Source organism: Orycteropus afer, unplaced genomic scaffold (assembly GCF_000298275.1).
Source record: "Orycteropus afer afer isolate SDZICR_OR568_19922 unplaced genomic scaffold, OryAfe1.0 scaffold00262, whole genome shotgun sequence".
Classification (NCBI taxonomy): domain Eukaryota; kingdom Metazoa; phylum Chordata; class Mammalia; order Tubulidentata; family Orycteropodidae; genus Orycteropus; species Orycteropus afer.
This window is the reverse complement of record NW_006921849.1, coordinates 4,363,349-4,370,873: the sequence shown is the minus strand read 5'-3', so window position 1 is coordinate 4,370,873 and position 7,525 is coordinate 4,363,349.

The following is a 7,525-nucleotide window of genomic DNA, read 5'->3' as shown; positions in this document are numbered from 1 at the left end:
AGATCAATAGCTGCATACCAAGTACCAGGAGATGTACTAATTTGCTCAAGCAATGAAACCACATCAGGAACAGCAGCTGCAATTGGAGTCACCACCTAATTAAGTTTACAATAATCTACTGTCATTCTCCAAGATTCATCTGTTTTTTCACAGGCCAAATGGGTGAATTAAATGGGGATGTGGTGGGAATCACAACCCCTGCATCCCTCAATTCCTTGATGGTGGCAGTAATCCCTGAAACCCCTCCAGGAATGTGGCATTGCTTTTGGTTTACTATTTTTGTAGGTAGAGGCAGTTCTAATGGCTTCCACTTGGCTTTTTCTACCATAATAACCCTGACTCCACATTTCTGAGACTCAATGTGGGAATTCTGCCAATTGCTGAGTGTATCTATTCCAATTATGCATTCTGACACTGGGGAAATCACTACAGGATGGGTTTGGGGACTCACTGGAGCCACTGTGAGATGCACCTCAGCTAAGACTCCATCAATAACTTGACCTTCATATGCTCCCACTCTGACTGGTGGGTCACAATGATGCTTTGGGTCTCCTGGAATTAGTGTCAGTTCAGAGCCAGTGTCCAGTAATCCCAAAAAAGTGTGATTATTTCCTTTTCCCCAATGAACAGTCACTCTCATAAAAGGCCTCAGATCCCTTTGGGGAAGGCTAGGAGAAAAACTGACATTATAGATTTTTGGAAATGTTGCGGGGTCCTTCCTCAAAGGGACCTGGCCTCCCCTTTATTCAAGGGGTTGTGGGTCTGTAAACTGACTCAAGTCTGGGAATTGATTGAGAGGTCATGACTCTGTATCCTGGTGATTCAATTCAGGTTGCTGTTCACGTGACCTAGAATTCTTCTGTCTATAAAGGTCAAGTAAATATTTAGTAGGCTTGCCATGTATTTCAATACTAGGAACACCATGAGCAAGTAGCCAATCCCATAATTCCACATGAGTCAGACTATTCAGATTAGTGTTCTGACTCTGTTGTCCATTATGCTAACCATGCCAACCTTGACTTTGTTGATTAACTGCTGCCACTTGGCCCCTACTACCACAGGGTCCAATCAGCCCCATCGTAGTTAAGAGTCTTAGTTCAATTAGGGCAGTTCTAACTGTCAAATCAGGTTTACATAAAATAGCAATCACAGCAGTCTTCAAGGATGCTGGAGCTCCCTTCACAAATTTATTCCTCACGGTACTAGTGAAAGGCGTGTCTTCTGGACTCTCCATTTCTGGCTCTAGGGGTCTAATCTGATAAATCCATTCTAACAGGCCAATTTCCCTAAGCCTCTGGATACCTTCTTCTACATTATACCAAGGCAGGTCTGGTACTTCAACTTGACTTAAGGTAGGCCACCGCATAATCCATGCTTCAGTAAGCCAACCAAAAAACTATTAGATCCTTTCCTAACCTCTTGAACTGAGACATTGAATGAAAAATCCATACTTAGTGGGCCTAAATCAATAAACTCAGACTGATCCAATCTCACATTCCTTGCACCATTATCCCACACCCTCAGTAGCCATTCCCATACATATTCTCCAGGTTTCTGTCTGTACATGTTAGCAAAATCAAGTAGGTCTTTTTGGGTATAGCGTATCACCTCCTCAGTCATACTTTCTATTTTACCTCTTGGAGCTCGCTTGGACTTAACTTTAGTTATTATAGGTCTAGTAGCAACAATGGATGCTTGAGGCAGTTCCTGAGAGCATTCAGGAATGTCTTCCATGGCCTCTGTCTCAAACAATGACCCAGCAGGAACAGTTGGGTTAATCCCATCAAACTGAGGGGGAGGGGATAATGGTTTTACAGGAATCTGTTCAGATGGGAGGGATTCAACAGAATTTACAGGCTCCATATCCTGATCTTCCTGATTATCTTTCCATATGTCCCCATTCCAGGTTTCAGGATCCCATTTTTTTTTTTCAATCAATGCCCTCACTTTAATGTCAGACACCATTCTGGACTGGCAATTTAGCTGGCATTGTAATTCAGCCACCCTTACAATAAGACTCTGGTTTTGGTTTTCAGCAATATCAGCTCTGTTACTAGAAGAATGTTCAAACTCATCAGCCACTCCTCAGAAGGAAGGTTGGGCTATCTACTTCCACAGTGATATCACCTCAGAAACCCAAGGAGAGGCCGTTATGAGTTGGGTCCAACTTGACGGCATCTAACAACAGCAACATCCACTAGCAAGTTTGAACTTCATACTGTGGGAACTATGGAGCCATTGATTAACAAGGATGTTGTGACAGGATCATGTTGTATTTTGTTTGTTTGCTTGTTGAGACTATAAAGAGAAGAAATTCAGAAGATAAACTCTGGTAAGGAGACTTTCTAAGACACTAAGGAAGGACAGTACACTGGCTGTTGACTCCAACAAATGATGAATCCAAGATCTCCAGGCCGAACAGTGGACTGCTCACTCACGGCCTACAAGGCAGCACAAAACAAGCCCGATCCACAGAAGAATGTCTCTCTTCCCAGGATGTCCCTGGATATCCTGGAAGCAGGTCACACCCCTAGGGAAACTCCCCTTGAACAGATTGGCCACTCAGAACACAGTCATCTGATCCCATCATGGGAACAACCACACAGAACTGGTGTCCAGCCAAGAGATTGAAAACTAATGCACAGGTTGTACAGATGGACTGAAGGAATGGCATTTGAGAAGAATCTCTACAGTAGAATTGACTTGGTTTGGTAAACAATTGTGCTTGGAGTGTAAGAGAAAGAAGAGGATGACTCATATTTCTAGCTTGAGGAATTGGTTGCCCAGATATGGAGCTAAGGAGGAGGAGCAGGTTTGGCAGAAGATGGTTAAGTTCAGGAGTTGATGTGTATGAGAGATACCCAGATCTAGCTATTTTATTGTTGTAGTTGTTAGGTGCCATTGAGTCAGCTCCAACTCACAGTGACCCTATGTACAACAGAATAAAACATTGCCCAGTCCTGTGCCAGTCTCACACAATACTTGCTATGCCTGAGTCCATTGTTGTAGCCACTGTGTCAATCCATCTCATTGAGGGCCTTCCCCTTTTTTGCTGCCCCCTCACTTTACCAAGCATAATATCTTTCTTGAGGGCATGGTTCTTTCTAACAACATGACCAAAGTAGGTGAGACGAAGTCTGGCCATTCTCACTTCCAAGGAGCATTCCAGCTGCACTTCTTCCAGGACAGATGTTTGTTCTTCTGGAAGTCCACAGCACTTTCAGTATTCTTTGCCAACACCACAACTCAAAAGCATAAACTCTTCTTCAGTCTTCCTTACTCATTATCCAGCTTTTACATGCATATGATGCAACTGAAAATACCATGACTTGGGTCAGGCACACCTTAGTCTTAAAGAGACATCTTTGCTCTTCAGCACTTGAAAGAGGTCTGTTGCAACATATTTGCCCAATGCAATACATTGTCTAGGAGTTCTGGTAGCATAGTGCCTAAGGCACTTGACTGCTAACCAGAAGGCTGGTAGTTCAAACCCACCAGCCACTCCTTGGAAGGAAGGCTGGGCAATCTACTTCCATAGTGATACTGCCTTGGAAACCCAAGAAGGGGTCACTATGAGTCGGGTCCAACTCGATGGCACATAACAACAACAACATACATAATCTTGTTTCTTGACTGCTGCTTCCATTGGTGTTCATTGCGGAGCCAAGTACCATGAAACTTTTGACAACTTCAATCTTTTCTCCATTTATCATGATGCTGCTTATTGGTCCAGTTGTGAGGATTTTCCTTTTATTTATGTGCAGGTGTAGTCCATACTGCAGACTGTAGTCTTTGATCTTCATCAGTAAGTGCTTCAAGTCATCTTCACTTTCAGCAATCAAGGTTGTGTTGTATGCATATCACAGGTCGTTAATGAGACTTCCTCTAATCCTGATGCCACACTCTTCTTCATATAGTCCAGCTTCTCTGATTATTTGCTAAGCATACAAATTGAATAAGTATGGTGACAGGATACAACCCTGACCCATGTCCTTTTTGATTTTCAACCATGCAGTACCACCTTGTTCTGTTTGAATGATAGTCTCCTAGTCTATGTACAGGTTCCTCATGAGCACAATTAAATGTTTTGGATTTCCCATTCTTCTCAAGTCTTCCATAATTTTTTATGATCCACACAGTTGAATGCTTTTGTATAGTCAATAAAACACAGGTAAATATCTTTCTTGTATTCTTTGTTTCAGCCAAGATCCATCTGACATTGTCTGTGATATCCCTCATTCCATGCCCTCTTCTGAATCCAGCTTGCATTTCTGGAAGTTCCCAGTTAATATACTGCTGGAATCATTTATTTATCTCCAGTAAGATTTTAAGGCATTTGACTGCTAACCAGAAGGCTGGCAGTTCAAACCCACTATCTACTCCTTGGAAGGAAGGTTGGGCAATCTACTTCCGTAGTGAAACTGACTCAGAAACCCAAGGAGGGGTCACTATGAGTTAGATCTGACTTGACAGCAGTGTGTTTCATTGTTGTGTGTGATATTAATGATATTGTTCAATAATTTCCACACACTGCTGGGTCACAAAGTCTATTATTATAATGAAATGTGCAAAGACCTAGAGTTAGAAAACTAAAGGGGAAGAACACGCTTGCATTTCTCAAGCTGAAAGAACTGAAAAAATAATTCAAGCCTCAAGTTGCAATATTGAAAGATATATGGGTAACATATTGGATAATGCAGGAAACATCAAAAGAAGTTAGGAGTACACAGAGTCACTGTACGAAAAAGAATTGGTCAATGTTCATCTATTTCAGGAGGTGGTATAAGATCAAGAACCAATAGTCTTGAAGGAAGAAGTCAAAGCTGCACTGAAGGAATTGTCCAAAAACAAGACTCCAGGAATTGATGGAATACCCATTGAGATGTTTCAACAAATGGTTTCCAGGCTAGGGCACTTACTCATCTATCCAAGAAATCTTGAAGACAGCTACCTGACCAACTGACTGGAAGAGCTATTTAATAGGCAGTTGAAAATATGAATTTGGACCTTAGAAAGATGGATATGGAAAACATTAGCATATATGTCAATGATACTTGAAAACATAATAGTGGATAAGGTCACCTAGAAATAGTGTGTAGACATTTGAACCTAAAAGGCTAGGTGCAAATGGTTAACACACTCATCAGCTAACAAGAGGGTTGGAGTTCAAGTGCACTCAGAAGCACCTCAGAAGAAAGGCTTGTTCATCTCTGAAGAGTCATTGATTGAAAACCCTATGAAGCACAGTTCTACTCTGTCACATATGGGCTTAACATGATTCAGAGTCAACTCAGAGAGCAACTGGTTAAGAAGCTCTAACCTGGAAGGTATATGCTGAGAGGAAGAAGACCACAGGGAAGACTGTGAATGTTTAAAAAAGTAGAAGGAGAATAGGAAGTAAGAAGGATGGTACTATTCTGGGATGCTGTATTCATAAAGTATCCTGAAGTTGGACAGGATCAGGATGGACCTAAATTCCTGTTCTCTCCCTCTCCAACCCAAAGCCATACCTAATAAGCTCCTATGTAAAGATTTAACCTGTTTCTATTCTCTGGGGTCAGTTATAAGCTGCACAACAGTAAGGAATTAGTATCAAGGAGGCTCAATATAACTGGGCTTATTGCCCTCCTGCCTGAATTTGCTCTAAGAGCTGGACTCTTGACTCTATCTTTTTGATCAAGCTCCTGTAATGAACTCCTATGTTTCCATCACTCTCTTCAATACCGTACTTCCTAGAGCCTGGAGTTGTAACTCTAGGCTTACTGACAGTGAGACCCTTCGTGCCTGAAGTCCAATTTCCTTCTGATTATCTATTTGACAACTACTGAGTGCCTATTTTGTGTCAGACATTGTTCTAGGCACCAGGGATGCAGCAGGAAACCAAACACTGTAGCTTCCCTCATGGAGCTTATGACATAATGTGGAGGATAGAGAAGGAATTTCAGTGCATAATGAGCCAGATGAAGAAAAATCCAACTGCAGAAGAGGAATAGGGAGGCTGGGATGGAGATAGAGGATCACCATTCTACAACAGCAGTCAAGGAAGACACCCCCGAGAAAATGACCTTGAGCAGAGACCTAGAAGTGAGAGATATTAATGACAGTGAGCCGTGCTGGTATGTAACCAGCTGCCATTGAGTCAGTTCTGATGCATGATGGCCCCATGCGTGTTGGAACAGAACTGTGCTCTGTTGGGTTTTCAGTGGCTGATTTTTTAGAACTAGATTGCCAGGCCTTTCTTCTGAGAAGCCTCTGGTGGACTTGAGCATCCAATGCTTCAGTTAGCAGTTGGGCACAGTATCAGTCCCTGCACCATGCAAGGACTCCTGCTGCACTTGTTGTATGTTGTCGAGGCGATTTGGACTCAATCCTACAGGACAGAGTCAAACTGCCCCATGGTGTTTCCTAGGCTGTAATCCTTATGGGAGCTGACTGGCAAGTCTTTTCTCCAGAGGAGCAGCTGTTACTGATGGGACAAGTGTTTCAGGCAATGGGAACAGTGAGGTCAAAGGTCCTGAGACAGTTTGACTTGGAGTGTTAAAGAAACTATATGTATCCTATTGTGTAGTAGAAGCTGTCAGTGGGATTAGGGAGGGCAGGGGACAATAAGGAACTTTTTGACAACTGAAAACGTTTTGACTTTTATTCAGAACAAATGGAGGTTTTTAGTCAGAGATGTTGGCATGCCTTACCGTCCACTTGGAAAGCATCATGCTGGCTACAATGTTGAGACGAGATTGTAGAAGCACAAGATCAGAAGGTGGGAAAGCAGTGAAAAGGAAGGAGTGACAATCCATGGAAAAGATGATAGTGGCCCGGATCAGGGTGTTTGGGGTGGGAGTGGTGAAAAGTGCTTGGTATCATTTGAAGGTAGAATAGCAGTATTTTCTGATGGCTTGGAGACGGAGTAAGAGAGACAGAAGTCAAGGATGACTCCAAGGTAGGTGGACTGAGCAACAAGAACTAAGCAGTTGCCATTCTCTTAGGTGGAGATTAACGAGGCAGGGAGTTCAGTCTTGCACAGATTGAATTGGCGGTGTCTGATGAAGATGGCTCTCCCACATGGAAGGTGAAAATTCTACCACTGAACTACCACAGCCGAATGTCTCAGACACCTCCACTTCCATTCCTGGCCAGGGCACCTTATGCTCACCACCATCGATCTAGCCGTGGAGGCTTGTGTGTTGCTATGATACTGGACAGGGTTCAGGGGAGCTTCCAGATTAAGAACTAGGAAGAAAGACCTGCAGATCTACTTCCAAAAATCAGCCAGTGAAAACCCTGTGAACCACAGTGGTCTGATCGGTACCTGAATCTATGGGTGGTACAGGACTAGGCAGCATTTTGCTCCATTGAACTTGGGTTCACCATGAGTTAGTAGCCCATTCAAGGGACGCTAACAACAAGATGAAACATCTACTTGGAGATTCAAATGGGCCATTGTTTATACCTGTCTAGAGTTTAGGAGCTCTGGTAGCATAGTGGCTAAAGCACTTGACTGCTAACCAGAAGGCTGGTGGTTCAA